This window comes from Mobula hypostoma, chromosome 7 (genome assembly GCF_963921235.1).
Source record: "Mobula hypostoma chromosome 7, sMobHyp1.1, whole genome shotgun sequence".
NCBI classification, from domain to species: Eukaryota; Metazoa; Chordata; class Chondrichthyes; order Myliobatiformes; family Myliobatidae; genus Mobula; species Mobula hypostoma.
In genome coordinates this window covers 42044368-42065101 of record NC_086103.1, presented here as the reverse complement: position 1 = coordinate 42065101, position 20734 = coordinate 42044368, and positions in this window count along the sequence as shown.

The window sequence follows — 20734 nt, the reverse complement described above, 5'->3', positions numbered from 1 at the left end:
GCTGGAAATCTAAAAAGAAATATTATTCTGAAAGTGATCAACATGTCAAGCCATATCTGTATGGAGAGAAACAGCCAACATTTCAGGGTTGGACAAAGACCCTTAGTCAACAGAAGTCATCCTCAGCCAGCCCCATTTAACTGACCACATTGTTTGCAAGCAGCTGAATCATACAGTGGCATGCAAAAGTTTGGGCACCCCTGGTCAAAATTTCTGTTACTGTGAATAGTTAAGTGAGTAAAAGATCGCTGCCAAAAAGTTCTATTTTAACGTCATGAGTCCACAGGACTTGTTTCCAAAATGCATCAGGCTTGTTTAGATGTTCCTTTGAACCTTTTGAATAGAACTTTTTGGTTGCAATGAGCAAAGGTATGTTTAGAGAAAAAAGGGTGTAGAATTTCATGAAAAGAACACCTCTCCAACTGTTAAGCACGGGGGTGGATCGATCATGCTTTGGGCTTGTGTTGCAGCCAGTGGCATGGGGAACATTTACTGGTAGAGGGAAGAATGAATTCAATTATATACCAGCAAATTCTGGACGCAAACGTCACACCATCTGTAAAAAAGCTGAAGATAAAAAGAGGATGGCTTCTACAACAGGATAATGAAACTAAACACACCTCACAATTCACAATGGGCTACCTCAAGAGGTGCAAGCTGAAGGTTTTGCCATGGACCTCACAGTCCCCTGACCTAAACATCATCGAGAATCTGTGGATCAACCTCAAAAGAGCAGTGCATGCAAGACGGCCCAAGAATCTCACAGAACTAGAAGACTTTTGCAAGGAAGAATGGGCGAAAATCCCCCAAACAAGAATTGAAAGACTCTTAGCTGGCTGCAGAAAGTGTTTACAAGCTGTGATACTTGCCAAAGGGGGTGTTACTAAGTACTGACCATGCAGGGTGCCCAAACTTTTGCTTTGGGCCCTTTTCCTTTTTTGTTATTTTGAAACTGTAAAAGATGGAAATAAAAAAGTTTTCTTGATTAAAATATTAAAGAAATGTGTCATCTTTAACTTTATGCCCTTTGAAAATCAGTTCATCTTTTACTCGCTTAGCTATTCACAATACAGTAACAGAATTCTGACCGGGGTGCCCAAACTTTTGCATACCACTGTATATTCACTTCCAAGCTCTGAAACTGGATGAGATTACCAACTGGTTAGAGGCAAAGATCTGCTCAAAACTTTTTTAAAAAGTGAAACAACTTCATTGACTCCTGGGAATCCCTGGCCCATGATCAAGTAATGTGAGGATGGAGCATTACCAGTGGTATTGAGAATCAAGTATCAGGAGTACGTTGATACCCTGCGTGAGCAGTGAAACTATTACCTGCCCATCTAGTCTGATATTTCTTGCCCCACCTGTGGAAGAATATATAGTTTCTACATTGACCTGCTTAGCCACTTCGGAATCCTCAAAATTGGACAGAATTGCCTCAGAAGAAGACTTTCGGAGAATGATTCTGTTAGCCACTGTCACACCTGTCATGACTCATCCTTGATTATTTTATCTATTTTATTATCACTTTGCCTTGTATCATTATCTTTCTGGTCACTTAATATCTCCTACTTCAGTTATAGTACAGACCTTTCCTCTTCCTTGTCTTTCGCTGCATCTTGTTTTATTTCTTAGGGATTTCATTTCAGCTAACAGTTGAATGTGCAGCCTTCTGCATTTTCTGTTTATACTTTCTATTTTCCAGTGTGTGGCCACTTCACTGATAATTGAGTGCTAGAGAAATTAAATGAATTTAGTGGCAAGAGAATGTAACACATGAAAACATCACAATGATCAAAAACATAATTGATATAAAACTGCCCTTTATTTCCATTATACAGTATGTCTAGAGTTAAGATGTAGAAAGACAGGGATGTGGCTGCATATTGCTGGAACCTGATCATTATCTTTTGAATTCCATTAAATGGCTTGCTTCTCATGCAAAAATGGGAAACTCTAATCCCATTTTCTATAATAAGCTGCACGTGACTATAATTTAAAATGATTGTATATGCATATTCTTGCAATTGTAGATTGTCATCTTGAAACATTCAAATACAGTTAATTACCTCTGGTACAGAGAGCAAATAATTAGAACAATTGGTGATACAGTGACATAATAGCCTGTTGTCTATTAAACAAAATGCAGTTCAACAAGATTACAGACCAGACCATTGAAGCTAAGGGAAGAATGGGTTCCTTCTGAGTTCGAAATATTTGTGTTCAATGTGATATTATCAACAAGCTCAGAACCGGATTTTTAAAAATTTATGCATAGGATGTGGTTATCACTGGTAACACTGGGTTTTTGTCTATCACTAGTTGCCTGATTGAGGAAGTTGTTGGGGTCTGTTACGTTGGTGAACCTGGAGTTAAGTAAAGAATATTCTGGATTAGAACAGTAGATTACATTCCCTAAGAGACTTCAGTGAATCTGGAGTCTCCTTATAAGAATCTGACAATCATGTCAGTTACACTAATCTTCCATGATAGCAGCAGGGAAGTCTGGACACAACAATCTGTGGTGGCATACTGAATCACTGACAAAACTGGTGTTGGTACCTTCTGAGGAGATCAGGCAAACTTTGCCAGTATTAATACTGTAGAATTTGGGTGAGTGAGGAAGAGGGATTACAACTCGTGCATTGAGTGAATATTTTATAGCCCATTTTGCCTAATCTCTCTGTTGCTGGAAAATGGATAAGATATACACTATAAATTAATTGGCACATTTCATTGCAGTAAACAACAGTAAATGTCATAATTTATCAATTTTGAGCATCTACTTTAAGGTGAAGTTTTAATTATTCCAGAGTTATAACAGGGTTTATATATAAAACATAATGGTCTTGAAATAAAGCCAACAAACATGAAGAAAGCAAAGCTCTCCCACTTCTTCCTGAACGTCTCACAATTATAATATCAGTAATTAGTCTGAAGATCAAAACTGTGAAGTTCTACAACCTTAATGACTTCTGCAGTTTATCAGATTGATTGCTTCATGCTGAAAAATGAATTTAAAATGAAATTGTAATTTACTTGAGGAATTCAATTGCATCAGATTCTCATTGCCATGAGGGATGATGAGGTCTGGATGGAATCGGTCTGTCATTCTATCCAGTTTTATATGAACCAGTGAAGGTTTACCTGGTATGTATAAAATTATGAGAGTATAAAGCAAGGTGGGAAGACAGACTTCTTCCTCAAAGCAAAGGGGTTAGTTATTAGGTAGCAGAGAGTGAGCATAAATGGTGGAAGTTTACATGAAGAGCTGTGTAAATTTTTTTTCACTCATAGGGCAGTGAGGACCTGAAAGGGTGTTAGAGATAGAAGCTTTAATCACATTTACTAAGTGCTTGGATGAGCACTTTATGTACTGTAACTAGCAAATCTACAGATCGGCTGGGAATTAAGATTAGACTGAATAGGGCTCTTTTGATCAACATGTACCCAATAGGCTAAACAATATTCTATTGTGCAGGGAGCTTTTATTATTTCTGCACTCATCCTGGCAGCATTATTCACTTGCTCCAGAAAAGAAAAATTCTGAAAGCCTACAGTAAGCACAGAAGAAGACCTTATGACCCAGTTGGGTCTCTAACCGCTCTTTACTATATCAATTCAATTCTGTTCTAATCTTACAATAACCAGACTAAAAGTAAAAAAACAGGAGAAGCATGTAATGGACTGCTAATGTACTGTCAGCTGTTTTCTATTGTTAATGCAATGTCCTAATAAACTGAACAGACAATACCCTAATGGTTCCCAACATGTCCCAACAGGGCCTTAGCTATTCATAAAATCACAATATCCTCGGGGCACTCTTTTTCAGTAGGAACATTTTGGGCAGCACGGTAGTGTAGCACCCCATGTAACACTATTACAGTGCTTCATTTCCACTACTGTCTGAAAGGAGTTTGTATGTTACCCCTGTAACCAGGTGGGTTTATTGCGAGTGCTCCGGATTTCTCTCTCATTCCAAAGATGTACAGGTTAGGAGGTTATTTGGTCACATGGGTGTTATTGCAGACATCCCACCCTGCAAAAACTCATTTCAGGGAGGTAGTACCATCAATTTGCGGGAGACTCCCAGAACTTCCGGGAGAAGTGGGATGTCTGCAACAGAGTAGCTCCTTAGCAGCTAGAACGCTAGTTTAAATAATGTTAGCTATGCTAATGAACGAATGACACCTGTTAAACTCACCTCAACATGTCTTTTACAGTCTTAACTCACCATGGGCAATGGAAAGGTCACTGTTCCAAACAGTGCAGCGAGCAACACTGTCATTACTTTTGACCCCTATTAGGCAGGGGTACACTTTAGGGTAGTCTGGGGTAACATACGTTTTATATTTTCTTTTTTTGGAACACTCTGCCATGACGTGCTCTCTCTCTCTCTCTTTCTTGTGCACACGCTCGCTCTCTCGTTCTCTCTTTCGCTCTCTCTCTCTCTCTTTCTTGCGCACACGCTCGCTCTCTCGTTCTCTCTTTCGCTCTCTCTCTCTCTCTCGTGGTCGCTCTCGCACTTGCTCTCTCGCTCTCACACGCTCTCTCGCTCTCTCGCTCTCACACTCTCTCTCTCTCGCTCTCGTGCTCTCTAGCTCGCTCGCTCTCAAAAAAATTGATTTCCGGGATATTGTATATAATTCTCGGGCATCAGGGAGCCACTATTAATATGTGGGAGACTCCCGGAACTTCCAGGAGAGGTGGGATATCTGTTATTGGGCAGTACTGGATCATTGGGCCAGAAGGGCCTGTTACCATGTCATGTCCATTAAGTAGATAAATAAATATTCAAAGTACATTCATTTTTCCTTAAGTTCCCTTATCCTTTTGGGATGTTACAAAAAAAGTTATATCTTGAGATTCATCAATGGCAGAATAGTAGGAAGGCAGGAAAAGGGTACTGATTGTGGATGATCAGCCATGATCACAGTGAATGGTGGTGCTCGCTCAGGGGTTGAATGGCCTACTCCTGCACCTATTGTCTATTGTCTATTGCCTAATAGTGAAGAACCACATTGAAATGAATTGAGGAAGCAGTATTGTGCTTTTTTTCTAATTTATCTGAACTTCGTGGAATAAATGCAAGAAATTGAACAGTAAATTATAGAATTTATTTGTTAAATGTTCCATGGACTGGAAGTTAGATCCTTTTGGGCCTTTCGAGCGGTGGTGAAGCAGCTTATAAGAAGGAGATTGAAAATTTGGTTGAATGGTGCCACAATGACAACCTCTCACTCAATGTCAGCAAGACCAAAGAGCTGCGTATTGACTACTGGAGGAGGAAACTGGAGGTCCATGAGCAAGTCCTCATAAAGAAATCAGAGGTGGAGAGGGTCAGCAACTTTAAATACCTTGGCATTATTATCTCTGAGAATTTATCCTGGGTCCAGCACTTAAATGCCATTACAAAGAGGGCAGAGCAGCACCTCTACTTTCTTAGAAGTTTGTGAAGATTCAGCATGTCATCTGAAAATTTGACAAACTTCCATTGATGTGCGGTACAGAATATACTAACTGGTTGCATCATAGCCTGGTACAGAAACACAAATGCTCTTGAATAGAAGGCGCCACAGAAGTTAGTGGATAAAGTCCAGTCCGTCACTGGTTAAGCCCTCCCCACTACTGAGCACATCTACAAGGAGCGCTGTAGCAGGAAAGTAACATCCATTATCAAGGACCCTATTATACCTCCTCCCTGCTGCCATCAGGAAGGAAGTACAGGAGCCTTAGATCCCACACCACCCAGTTCAAGAACAGTTATTAGCGCTCAACCATCAAGTACTTGAACCAGTGGGTATAGCTTTCACTCACCCTAACACAGAACTGATTCCACAACCATAGACTTATTTTCAAGGACTCTACAACCCATGTTCGCAATATTTATTTATGTATGTACGTATGTATGTATTTGTTTATTTATTATTATGTTTTTTGCAATTGCATAATTTATTGTCCTTTGCACATTGGTTGTATGTCCATCATTGTTATTTGCAGTTTTTCATTGATTCTGTTGTGTTTCTTTGTACTTATTGTGAATACCTAAAAGAAAATTAATCTCAGGGTAGTAAATGGTAATATTTATGTCCTTCGACAATAAACTTACTTTGAACTTTTGGAAGGTTCAGCTGAACAGATCAGATTTCTTGAGACAAGGAATTCGAAAAGGCTGATCTCTAATTAGTCACAAGAACGTAGTAAGTAATAACAAAGGTGGAATCTAAAGATCAGCACCAGGCTCTTCTAGCAAAGATAGAAAACTAAAAGCAAAGTGCTTTTCTCGAAAGTGAAGATGGGGAAAAATATTTCAAGCATTTTTTAACTAAAAGGGACTTTGATTTTTAATACAGTAACTGACTTTGATCTTGAGCATGGCTTACCCAAGGGTTGTATGGTTCAGATTTAACCCTTGCTCCTTGCAATAGAGATTGCATTATTTGAAGCTATTCATATCATACTTAATTCAGAAAAATCAACATAACAAAAGCTATCATTAGACTAGCATCTCATATACTGGATCCTCTTCAATCAGCCAACTCCAGCTAGTCATTGTTCATCTCATGAATGTTTTAATTATTGTGCACCAGATATCACTGGCTCTAGAACTAAGCAAAGGGAAACTTAAATGACTGAGAGTGTTTTGCTTTTCAAAGTAGCATGTGCTCTTCCTAAAGCACAACATTTCTGCACATCACAGCAAATAACTTTTGAAATATCAAATCTGTACTGCAGCTGGAGAACAAAGATTCATCAAAACAAGCAGAGAAGCAGACTTCAATCAATAATGTATGCCTACAGCATATTTAGGTATAGTGCTGCATTAATTTGTAATCTGTATTCAGTTTCTTCAATGAACTGAAATATTTTCATTTCTAATTCTTCAAGCATAATTCATAATTTGCCAGTGGTTCAGGGATATTTTAGGAAAGTACTTTCCTGAATCAAGTTTTTCTCTCCATTATTTTTTTCCAGAATTGAAATGACAGGCACTTTTGTTTATTAAGAGCACCGATTCTCTCCTGGACAATGAACATGATTAGAGATAAAGCACAATATCGACTTTGTGCACAGTAATGCCGTATAATCTGATTTCTTTCATTCACAGCAGTAATCTCTTGAAAGAATTGGAATGTTCAGAGTTTTTTTAAGGTGCCTGATCTGAAGGATTTGAAATTGCCACTTTAACATTTTTTTAAGTCTACCTTCAGAGAAGTAGCAACAAATATAGATGGCTTTTGATTATGAAGAAGAACATTGTTGAATGAAAATTAGTGGCTGGTGGGAGTCTTTATTTTTCTCTGTTTTTGTGGAGAAGCAAACCGCAAACTGTATTCCCACTTCCCACCTAGTTTTTCGTAAATCTCATGGTGGATTTTCTATCAGAAGATCTGTCAATTCACAGGCTTAAAACACCATTTATCTACTTCTTGGATAAGAGTTTATAAAGAAATCAATTAGACTGAATATGCTATTTTCAGGCTTCCTTAAAAATTCCAAGCAAAGTAATTGGGATAAGCTATGGTAATGCTTCTTTAATTCCATCTGTTTTCAGGCAGATTGACTATGCATAATTAGAAAATAACTCTGCATAATCTGCAACAGAAAACTTCTGGAAGGTAAACATCTGTATTTTAGTACATTATATAGAATTATGTAATTATGTAGTCCTGGTGAAGGGTCTCAGCCAGAAACTTCAACCATTTATTCCCCTGCATAGATGCGTAGATACTGCCTGAAATATGGGTTCTTGCAGCATTTTGTATGTGTCACTCTGGACCTCCAGCATTTGCTGGATCTCATGTGTTAGTGAAAAGTGCAGCATTTTGCTACATGGAATAACACTGCATGCATTAGGCATGATCCTGACTGATGATCCCACAATCCTGATTGATAAGTTACAGAACCAGTGGTCTCTGTATCTCCCTCTGCAATTGGATCCTTGACTTCATAACTGGAAGCCCACAATCTGTGCAGATTGGTGATAATATCTCCTCCTCGCTGAATATCAACACTGGTGCACCTCAGGGCTGTGTGCTTAGCCTACTGCTCTACTCTCTCTATACCCACATCTATGTGGCTAGGCATAGCTCAAATACCATCTATAAACTTGCTGATGATACAACCATTATTGGTAGAACCTCAGGTTGTGACGAGAGGGTGTACAGGAGTGAGTTATGCCAACTAGTGGAGTGGTGCTGCAGCAACAACCTGGCACTCAATGTCAGTAAGATGAAAGAGCTGATTGTGGACTTCAGGAAGGGTAAGATGAAGGAGCACATACCAATCCTCATAGAAGGATCAGTAGTGGAGAGAGTGAGCAGCTTCAAGTTGCTGGGTGTCAAGATCTCTGAGGATCTAGCAACGCACATCAAATTTGCTGGTGAACGCAGCAGGCCAGGAAGCATCTCTAGGAAGAGGTACAGTCGACATTTCGGGTCGAGACCCTTCGTCAGGACTAACTGAAAGAGGAGATAGTAAGAGATTTGAAAGTGGGAGGGGGAGGGGGATATCCAAAATGATAGGAGAAGACAGGAGGGGGAGGGATGGAGCCAAGAGCTGGACAGGTGATTGGCAAAAGGGATATGAGAGGATCATGGGACGGGAGGCCGAGGGAGAAGGAAAAGGGGGAGGGGGGAAAAACCCAGAGGATGGGCAAGGGGTATAGTCAGAAGGACAGAGGGAGAAAAAGGAGAGTGAGAGAAAGAATGTGTGTATATAAATAAATAACAGATAGGGTACAAGGGGGAGGTGGGGCATTAGCGGAAGTTAGAGAAGTCAATGTTCATGCCATCAGGTTGGAGGCTACCCAGACGGAATATAAGGTTTTGTTCCTCCAACCTGAGTGTGGCTTCATCTTTACAGTAGAGGAGGCCGTGGATAGACATATCAGAATGGGAATGGGATGTGGAATTAAAATGTGTGGCCACTGGGAGATCCTGCTTTCTCTGGCAGACAGAGTGTAGGTGTTCGGCAAAACGATCTCCCAGTCTGCGTCGGGTCTTGCCAATATATAGAAGGCCGCATCGGGAGCACCGGACGCAGTATATCACCCCAGCCGACTCACAGTTGAAGTGTCGCCTCACCTGGAAGGACTGTCTGGGGCCCTGAATGGTGGTAAGGGAGGAAGTGTAAGGGCATGTGTAGCACTTGTTCCGCTTACAAGGATAAGTGCCAGGAGGGAGATCAGTGGGGAGGGATGGGGGGGACGAATGGACAAGGGAGTCGCGTAGGGAACGATCCCTGCGGAAAGCAGAGTGGGGGAGGGAAAGATGTGCTTATTGGTGGGATCCCGTTGGAGGCCTCTAAGGATCTAACCTGGTCCCAACATATCGATATAGTTATAAAGAAGGCAAGATAGTGACTATACTTCATTAGGAGTTTGAAGAGATTTGGTACGTCAACAAAAACACCCAAAAACTGTAGATGTATCATGGAGAGCATTCTGACAGGCTGCATCACTGTCTCGTATGGAGGGGCTACTGCACAGGACTGAAAGAAGCTGCAGAGGGTCGTAAATTCAGTCAGCTCCATCTTTTGGGCACAGGCCTACAAATTACTCAGGATATTTTCAAGGAGCGGTGTCTCAGAAAGGCAACATCCAATATTAATGACCTCCAGCTCCCATGGCATGCCCTTTTCTCACTGTTACCATTAGGTAGGAGGTACAGAAGCCTGAAGGAACACACTCAACGATTCAGGAACAGCTTCTTCCCCTCTGCCATCTGTTCCTAAATGGACATTGAACCCATAAACACTACCTTACTTTTTAAATATATATTATCTCTGTTTTTGCATGAGTTTTAATCTCCAATATACATATACAGTAATTGATAGGTCTATTTATTTATTCTTCTAGATTATGTATTGCATTGAGCTGCTGCTACTAAGTTAACAAATTTCACGTCACATACCGGTGATAATAATAAAGTGATTCTGATTCTGATGTCATAAATTTTGTTCCAATCTATGGCTGATAAATACATTTACATTATGAAGAGTACTTTGAACATCCTTTATTTTTGATTCAAAATTTCTACAATATTCTAATATTTTCTAATTCATCAAGAACTCTTGCCAAAAGTAATTATCTCATGATTTATTATACAAGATACCTTATAGCATTACGTGCAAATCAATAACTAGTTAATCCCATGCCATGCAACAGTATTTATAGTTTCACCATCCCTCCAACTGCTATTTGTCCAGTGTGATTGCTACATCAGATCTTAAATAAATATTCTAAATTTTCTTTTCCTCCTTAGCCATTCCATAGGCTTGAAAAAGGATTAACTGAGTCTACAGTATTTAAAACATTATCAATAGCCATCTTTTTAGTTTTCCCTGACACCCTTTGGAATATCTTTACTATAACTTAATTGGTTTCAACTTTTCCTCTTGTTCTCAATAAGCCAAAATCGTTTCTTAACGTCAACAATGGATAAGATCTACATCCAAACCCAGTTATCTCATGAAGAAACTCATTTAATGAGAGGTTTTAAATAGCTAATTACTAGGGAAAGCCTCTGCCTTATTAATAAAGAAATGTAATAGAGAACACAGAGGCATTCCATAAGATCTTGGAGAAAGAGTGCCCAGTGTTTGCCTCAAATTCTTAAGTCTTACATAACCTCAAAGTTTTGGAAGGATTGGGGAACACAACTGATATAGAAAACTGACTTATTTGAAAATACTGATTCATCTTTTAACATATCTCATAAAATGAGTCAACGACAGGGAACAAGTGTCTCTTTAAAGGTACAAGTTATCCAAGGATATTTTTGAAGAATTCTATGTACATGTGCACAAATCAACATTTTAAAAATAAGTCAGTGCTGCGCTGGTATCAGGGTAGTTGCAGAGTGAAGTTCATTGTCTTTAATTACTGAATTGTCCAAAGGGATGTCCTTGTATGGCTAGTTTGTGGAGTTTCGCCACACAGTTTAGCCCTTCAATATCAAAGAGTAATTAAATCTTAATTAGTTTCAATTTTTAAATTTGTTTTATTGAAATCTAATCCTAGTAAAATAAAAGTCAATTGCAGGCTACTGGCTTATAGAATAATAATTCAGTGCTTTAAAGGCATTCTATTATAGGGAAATGATAAACAGAGTAAAAGAGATTCAAGGAGATGTAGCGATAGTGAAAATTAAGCAATTTCTAGTTGAAAGAAAGCAAAAACCTTTGGAATGCACCAGAAGAAGATGTAACATTTCTAATAAAGATGGTACAGAGCACAGTAGAACAGCCACTGGTAGTAAGAGCACAGGAAATAAATAGCCTCTGGAACTATAAGAGATGCATGATTTTTTAGGCATATACAGCCAAAGTTTATTGAGGTACAATGGGACTAACCATGACCATGGTGGTTGCTCATTGAATATAAATTCACTCGTGGAAAGCTGACCCACAGAGAAAGGGATAAAGAGGGAGATTATACTGATGGGTGAAGATCAATCAGTTTCCATTTTTAAAGGAATAAGATTTATAGGAGACTTATGGAAAGCATTAGAGGAAGATGTAGTACTTCCTGTAAGCATGATACAGAGGACTTTGGCTGAGTGATTGAAGCTCAGCAGAGAATGGTGATGAAAGAGAGGGATTTGTGAGATTCAGAACCAAATAATGATTCTGTCTAACTTGGAAGCATCCGGAGACAGTGAGGGAAATGGACCTTTGAGGTGGTAAAAGGTAAAATTTATTTCAAAAATGATGAGAGACAAGAAGCAGAGTTTATGCTGTTGCTGAAGGGAACATTAACACAGTAATAGTGTGGAGCAGGAGGTTTAGCTTGGGTTGGGCAGTATGCCAAGATTCTATGGTTCCAGACTAAGTAGAGATGGCAGCTGTGAAAGAAGATGACATAAAGGCCAGAGGCACATTAAAAGTCAATGAGGATAGTATGGTTTTACAGACATCAAGCTGAAGGAAATTTTTTGTCATTCCGATCATGTCAGACAGACAATTAAAGATTGGTATAATAGCTTTTGGACCAATGGAGTGTAAATAAAAATGGAAAACAGAAGAAGTCAAAGTGGAAGTTGACATTTCTAACCTTTAAAAAAATGTTTTGGTCCAAAAAATGTTCCAATAAGTTCTCAACCACAAACCAGATGAAACTTTTATATCTTACAATGACATGATACCCTGACAGCAAATGTGTTCAATCCTTAAATTTCAGAACTTGCTACTTTAGAGCCAATAATCAACTAATTTAATACTTTGTTGATTAACGAGGGCTCTTTTTAAATCTATGATGCAGAGCACAGCAATGCCTATTTTAATAAATATGTTTATTTTTTTCTTTTGGCCAAAAATAATTTAGCTTCTTGCTTTCAAATCCTTCATTGCCTCGTAGACCATTTCAGAGGATAGGTAAGATTATAAAGATTTAACCACATTGGTGGGTTTGCAGTTCACGACTAGCCTAAAGCAACTAAGGTTTGTGAGTTCTATTCCTTAAGGAAATTAGTGACAAGTCATTGTATCAAACTGTTTCTACTACACCTGGCAGTGCATTTCAGACCCTGATTACTTCCTATGCTCAAAACTTGTTTCCTTTTGTCACTTCTGGTTATTTTTCCATCAGCTTCATTCTATGCTCTTTAATTCATGATTTCTCCAATACTGGGAACATTTTCTCTCATTCTACTCTGTTCATACATTTTATGATTTTAAACACCTCTTTCATATCACCTATAACCTAACCTGTTCCAAACAGAACAACTCCAACTTCCAGAGTTTCCAAATAATTAAAGTTTCTGATATGTAGAACATAGAACATAAAACATTAAAGCACAGTGCAGGCATTTCGGCCCATAGTATTGTGCCAACTTTTTAAGCTACTCTAAGATCAATCTGATCCTTCCCTCCTACATAGCTCCACAATTTTCTATCATCCACATGCCTATCTAAGAGCTTCTTAAATGCCCCTAATGTACCTTCTACCACCTCCACTGGCATGGCATGGAATAATTTTGGCAATTCTCTTCTGCACTCTTTACAAAATCTTCACCTATTTCTTAAACTTATGTATTCAAACTTCTTTCAGTTCTTCTACACATTTTAGAATTGTGTCCTCTAGTTTGTATTGCCTCTTCACATTCCTGCTATCAAAGTGCAGCATTGAGTGCGTCTTGCATTACATTTCATCTGCCATATACCTTCCCATTCTACCAGCTTGACTATATCCCCTTGATCTATGTTCCTTTGAGTTCACTATGTTACCATGTTTTGTATCATTTTCAAATTTGTACATTATGCTGTATACATATTTTAATAAAAGTCGTGGTTTTATTATTGAAACCTGGGAAAGTCCACTGTACACTTCCTACTAGTGACATCATTTTGTGACTATGTGTTTCCTTTTCCTTCATCAACTTTCTGCCTGGCTTCTGCAAACCCCTTTTATTCCAAGGCCTTCAATCTTAATGACATTTTATCATTGGTTTTCATTAGACCACACAGTACTGTGCCTGGGTGTATGGAGCTAGGATGCCTAAAACATTTGCACAGTAGTAATTTTATGTATTGCACTGTACTGCTGCCCCCACCTCAGAAAAAACAATTTCATGATATATGTGAGTGATGATAAACCTGATTCTGATATATGTCTCCATTGTGGACTGAGAGTGGGAGGGAAGCAAGGAGAGGGGAATCATGTTTGCTAAAAGGAGAGGGAGGGAGGAGGGAGCAGGAAGCACCAGATACTCTGTAATGATCAATAAACCAACTGTTTGGAATCAAATGACCTTGCCTGCTGTATCAGGGCTGGGTGTGACTTCACTCGCACCACACCCTCTCCCTGGCATTCCTTCCCTGCCACCTGCCACATACCCCTCCCGCAGCGGTCCTCCCTGATCAATTCCAACATTGTATGTTTCCACCAGATTTACAAACTCCCTCTCTGCTCCAATACAGTATTGTACAAAAATCTTTAGACCTTAGCTATATATGTGCCCAAGATTTCAGCACAGTACTGTATAAATATACATATATATACTACATAAATAACTTGTCCCATATCAGAAAGCTCTATTATATTAGCTTGATGTTCTGTGCCTTTAGCAAGTTCATGCTGCCTTTCTCTAATTAATCTACAGTGATTTACCATATCTTATTCCTATTTTCCATTAGATCTAATCATTGCGCTTACACCACAGTCAGAAATATCTCAAGATAGCTTCACTGTATAATTGGTGCATAACGCCCAAGAATTTGATAAGGTACTCCATGCAAGACTTATTGAGAAAGTAAGGAGGCATGGGATATAAAGAGACATTGCTTTATGGATCCAGAATTGGCTTGCCCACAGAAGACAAAGAGTGGTTGTTGACGGGTCATATTCTGCATGGATGACGTTGACCAGTGGTGTGCCTCAGGGATCCCTTCTCTTCATGATTTTTATAAATGACCTGGAGGAGGAAGTGGATAAATGGGTTAGTAAATTTGCTGATGACACAAAGGTTGGGGGTGTTGTGGATATTGTGGAGGGCTGTCAGGGGTTACAGGGGGGCATTGATAGGATGCAAAACTGGGCTGAGAAGTGGCCGATGGAGTTCAACCCAGATAATTGTGACGTTGTTCATTTTGGTAGGTCAAATATGATGGCAGAATATAGTATTAATGGTAAGACTCTTGGTATCTTGGCAGAGTATCAGAGGGATCTTGGGATCCGAGTCCATAGGACGCTCAAAGCAGCTGCGGAGGTTGATTTTGTGGTTAAGAGGGCATACGGTGTATTAGCCTTCATCAATCGTGGAATTGAATTTAGGAGCCGAGAGGCAATGTTGCAGTTATATAGGACACTGGTCAGACCTCACTTGGAGTACTGTGCTCAGTTCTGATCACCTCATTACAAGGAAGGATGTGGAAGCCATAGAAAGGGTGCAGAGCAGACTTACAAGGATGTTGCCTGGATTGGGGAGCATGCCTTATGAGAATAGGTTGAGTGAACTCGGCCTTTTCTCCGTGGAGCGACAGAGGATGAGAGACGACCCGTTAGACGTGTATAAGTTGATGAGAGGCAATGATCCTGTGGATAGTCAGAGACTTTTTCCTAGGGCTGAAATAGCTAACACGAGAGAGCACAGTTTTAACGTGCTTGGAAGTAGGTACAGAGGAGATATCAGGGGTAAGTTTTTTTACGCAGAAAGTGGTGAGTGCGTGAAATGGGCTGCTAGTGATGGTGGTGGAGGCGGATACGATAGGGTCTTTTATGAGACTCCTGGATAGGAACATGGAGCTTAGAAAAATAGAGGGCTACCCTAGGAAATTTCTAAAGTAAGTACATGTTCCGCACAGCATTGTGGGCTGAAGGGTTTGTATTGTGCTGTAGGTTTTCTATGTTTCTATGTTTCTAAGAATGGAAATGGCTCCAGAAAGTGGTGGATACAGCCCAGTCCAGGTAAACCTCTAACTACCACTAAGTACATTTACATGGAGCACTACCTCAAGGAATCAGCATCCATCATCAAAGACCCCGACCATCCAGCCCATGCCCTCTCGTTACTACTATCAAGCAGGAAGTGTAAATGCCTTAGGGATCACAGCACCTGGCACAGGAACATTTATAACCATAAAACCATCTGGTTCCTGAACTGGCATGGATAACTTTATTCACCACTTTTCTGAACTGATCCCACAACCTGCAGATTAATTTTTAAGGACTCCTTATAACTCATGTTCTCAGCTTTTTTTTTATTTGTGTGGTTTGTCTTCTTCTGGTTGTTTGTCAGTCTTTTTTTCCTGTAAATTACCTGCAAGAAAATGAATCTCGAGGCGTTATGTAGTAACGTATATTTGATAATAAATTTACTTTGAACTTTGAAGAAGCATTCACTGGTTTAGTCTTTTGTTTCATAACCCCTAAGCCTTTTGCAAATCTCTTCCCCACTGATTTACTTTAACAAGATTTAAGATTTTATATTTTTTTCTTTATCAGAGTAAAGATATGAGATATCTTATATCTTTTCTTTAACAACATCTATAAGAATACATGACAAGGTGGCGTCAACTCTGGCAAGTCCTTGTAGAAACCTACAAAGATGGAAACCAGAAATGACAGGAACTTGGTAACATTTTCAGGTTTTTTGCCCTGGATGACTTGATCTTCTCTTTAACCTGCACAAAGCTATTTTCATCTGTGTACAGCTGTAAATAAAGCTCTTTGTTCTGGATTTTGCCTTTATTTAAGCTTGACAGTTTGTTGATAACATTTTCAGAACACTTCTTCATGAGTGTGAGGGCTTATCTCCACGTGGTGGCAATTAGAATGCTATTTTGATTGAGAAAGCAGTATCAGACCCCCCTCAATACTTAATTCACGGTAACCTAAAATAGTTCAAGAAATGATTTTATCTCATATGATAGCCAGTTTTATAGGTACAGTACTCTGGATGCTAATTGCCCAGCAATATTGGTTTTCTTTACATTAAGCTCTGCATAAGTGTAAGAAGAGTCTAATTTAGGGGAAATTTTCACCAATGTCAATAAAATCTTGAGATGTGGGCAGAGGTAATTGTATGTCATCTACCATTTGATTTAAAGTCACTTTGACTTAAAGTTTCCTTTCTGTACCATTACACAAGAATACCAGAAAATAGGAGTAGCTGTTAATCATCGGAACCTTCAAGCCTACTCTGACATTCAATAGGATCATGGCTTCTAATAATGATTTCTAAAGTTTAATCTTGCCTTAAACTATCTATAGTTTGATGAACCCAGTCATCAGCCAATGCAAGTTTGTACAGAATTATTTATTTGTCTCTCTTCAGTGGTATGCATTTAAAAATTCTTCATAATTTGTTCCAGAAACAATATTACTTACAAACATAGTCTGAGAGCTATCTATTATGTCCAAGTTTATTAGGCACCACAGTAACATAGCGATTAGTGTGATGTAATCACAGATTGGTGTGTTCCAGAGGTCAGAGTTCACTTCCATTGCCATTTGTGTGTTCTCTCCATGACCGTGTGGATTTCCTCTGGGTGCTGCTCCTGTTTCCTCCCACAGACCAGAGACTGTGTAGGATAATTAGCCGTTGTAAGTTGTCCTATGATTATACTAGGGTTAAATAGGTGGATTGTTGGGTCGTGCAGCTCGTTGGGATGAAAGAGCTTGTTCCATGCTGTATCTTTAAATGAATCAGAATCAGGTTTAGTATCACTGACATATGTCATGAAATTTATTGCTTTGTGGAAGCAGGACAGCGCAGTACATTAAAAAGCTGTAAGTTACATAAGTAGTGCAGAAAGAGAACAAAATAGTGAGGTAGTGGTTCATGTAGTAACTTATTTGTACTTTGGTCATAAATTTACTTTGAACTTTGAACAAGCATTCACTGATGGTGGAGGGAAAGAGACTGATCCTGAAATGTTGACTGTGCGTCTTCAGGCTCCTGTACACCTCCCGGGCGGGAGCAATGAGAAGACAGCATGTGCTGGGTGATGGACGTCCTCACTGGGGTTCCAAGTATCAAAGGATGTGGATTTCCTTCAAAAAGGGATGATCCATTTCAGGTTCATTTAGCTGAAAGATGGAAAACAGTTCCTGTTCCAACTTACGCTGCTGATTTGTTGGAGAACAAGTAGTTTTCATTCTTAGCTACAAGATCAGGTTAGTGATTTCCATAAATTGCCGAGGAAAATGTCCAACAATCTGCATGCCAGTTGAATCAGGAAGTAATGGTATGAGAATTCATGTCTTTAATTTGCAGGTAAGGATTTGAGCCACTCTGTTCCCCTAGTGAAAATTTATTTCCTACCAGCTCCTCTACAAATTGGAAGCAGACAATACACTGAAAAAAATAAAAGGAAATGCTGAGAGTGAAGGGGTAGGTTTAAATGTATAGTAGAGATGATTTTTTTTAAAGATAGAGTTCACTAATCTTAACTTATTGAGCTGAAACAGTTTCATAGTACATAAAAAAGTTCAAGTGAAAATCACATTCACAGGGAAAGAATGTAATCTCTACTGGAAGTATTTCTTTTTGTAAAAATGGAACTATTAGATCCTTTAATTAAAAAATAATGGGCCTCCAAAGTGATTTATATTCATAGATTTTATGTCAGCTTTGAGAATCTGAAGTTGAAATTGTTGTGGATTTCTTGAGGCAAGCTGCTATAAATCACCTCCCAGATCCATTACTTTGCTAATATACTTTACTTTAGTGTGAGATTAATTTAAAAGCCTCATTCAACCTCTTTTCATATTGAACATCTTTAGTATAGACCTCCTCAGAGACTGGAGAAATAAATTAATTGCATTTCTACTGAATTGTGTTAATGTTAAAACCAGGTAATGACCCATGATTTCTTTTGTTGTTGCTTCATCTTGCCATTCTATTGACAGTGGCAATATTTGAGGTAGTTGTTGGAAGTTCAGGATTAATCTGTGGACACTAGTTTATCAACTTTAAGTTATGTTTTTTTTCACATGGAATATAGAACAATACAATGCAATAGGCATCTTTCAATCCAACGTATTGTGTAGACAAATTTAACCTACTCCAGATCAATCTGCATCACTGCCTGGATCAGGAATTGCACCATCTCGGATTGCAAGACCCTGCAGCGGATAGTGATGTCAGCTGAGAAGATCATCGGGGTTTCTCTTCCCGCCATTACAGACATTTACACCACACACTGCACCCGTAAAGCCAACAGCATTGTGAAGGACCCCACGCACCCCTCATACAAACTCTTCTCCCTCCTGCCATCTGGCAAAAGGTGCCAAAGCATTTGGGCTCTCATGACCAGACTGGGCAATAGTTTCTTCTCCCAAGCCATCAGACTCTATAATACCCAGAGTCTAGACTGACATCTACATCGTTTATTATTATATTGTAATTTGTCCTCTACTGTACCTATTGTCTTGTTTATTATTTATTGTACTGCCCTGCACTGTTTCGTGCACTTTATATAGTCCTGTGTAGGTCTGTAGTCTAGTGTGGTTTTTGTGTTGTGTTACGTAGTCTAGTGTAGCCTTGTGTTGTCTCACTTAGTCCAGTGTAGTTTTGTGTTGTTTCATGTAGCACCATGGTCCTGGAGGAACGTTGTTCCATTTTTACTGTGTACTGTACCAGCAGTTTATGGTCGAAATGACAATAAAAAGCGTCTTGACTTGACTTGAATCTAACCCTTGCCTCCTATACAGCCCATAGTGCTTCTTTTTTTAAACATCTGGGGGCCTATCTAAGAGTAATTTAAATATTCCTTTTGTATCAGCTTCTACCAACATATCAACATTGCGTACCAGGCACTCACTACTCTGTGTAAAAGTACGCATGGCTGATATCTCCCCAAAAGTTTCCTCCATTCACCTTAAATGGATGTCCTCTGGTGTTGGCCATTATAGCCCTTGGAAAAAAGTGATGGCTATCCAATCTACCTATCCCTCTCATAATCCTATAAACCTCTATCAAGTCTCTCATGGCCCCTTCAGTTCACCTAAGTCCATTCTTAAGATCCTTCCTGGATAACCTATTCTCAAGAGCCCTGTCTGATATTTGTTTCCTAAACCTTAAGTATGCTTTCTCTTTCCTCTTGTCTAAATGTTCCAGCTCTCTTGTCAGCTATGGTTCCTTTACCCTACCGTCCTTTCCCTGCTTCAGTGGGAGGAACATGTTCAGAGCGGTCCCTAAACCAGGGTCCGGGATATTTCTGATCGTGTCCAAGATATCCTGAAGTGGGAGGGTGAGGAGCCAGAGGTCCTGGTACATATAGGTACCAATGACATAGGTAGGAAAAGGGATGAGGTCCTGAAAGAAGAATATAGGGAGCTAGGAAGGGAGTTGAGAAAAAGGACCGCAAAGGTAGTAATCTCGGGATTACTGCCTGTGCCACGCGACAGTGAGAGTAGGAATGCGATGAGGTGGAGGATAAATGCGTGGCTGAGGGATTGGAGCAGGGGGCAGGGATTCAAGTTTTTGGATCATTGGGACCTCTTTTGGCGCAGGTGTGACCTGTACAAAAAGGACGGGTTACACTTAAATCCTAGGGGGACCAATATCCTGGCAGGGAGATTAGCGGGGGCTACTGAGGTGACTTTAAACTAGAATGGTTGGGGGGTGGGAATCAAATTAAAGAGGCTAGGTGTGAGGAGGTTAGTTCACAACAGAGGGATGGGAACCAGTGCAGAGAGACAGAGGGGTGTAAAGTGAGCGTAGAAGCAAAAAGTACAAAGGGGAAAAGTAAAAGTGGCAGGCCGACAAATCCAGGGCAAGCATTAAAAAGGGCTAAGAGAGTTGTAAAAGAGCGCCTGAAGGCTTTATGTGTCAATGCAAGGAGCATTCGTAATAAGGTGGATGAATTGAAAGTGCAGATTGTTATTAATGATTATGATATAGTTGGGATCACAGAGACATGGCTCCAGGGTGACCAGGGATGGGAGCTCAACGTTCAGGGATATTCAATATTCAGGAGGGATAGACATGAAGGAAGGGGAGGTGGGGTGGCGTTGCTGGTTAAAAAAGAGATTAACGCAATAGAAAGGAAGGACATAAACCGGGAAGATGTGGAATCGATATGGGTAGAGCTGCGTAACACTAAGGGGCAGAAGACGCTGGTGGGAGTTGTGTACAGGCCACCTAACAGTAGTAGTGAGGTCGGAGATGGTATTAAACAGGAAATTAGAAATGTGTGCAATAAAGGAACAGCAGTTATAATGGGTGACTTCAATCTACATGTAGACTGGGTGAACCAAATTGGTAAAGGTGCTGAGGAAGAGGATTTC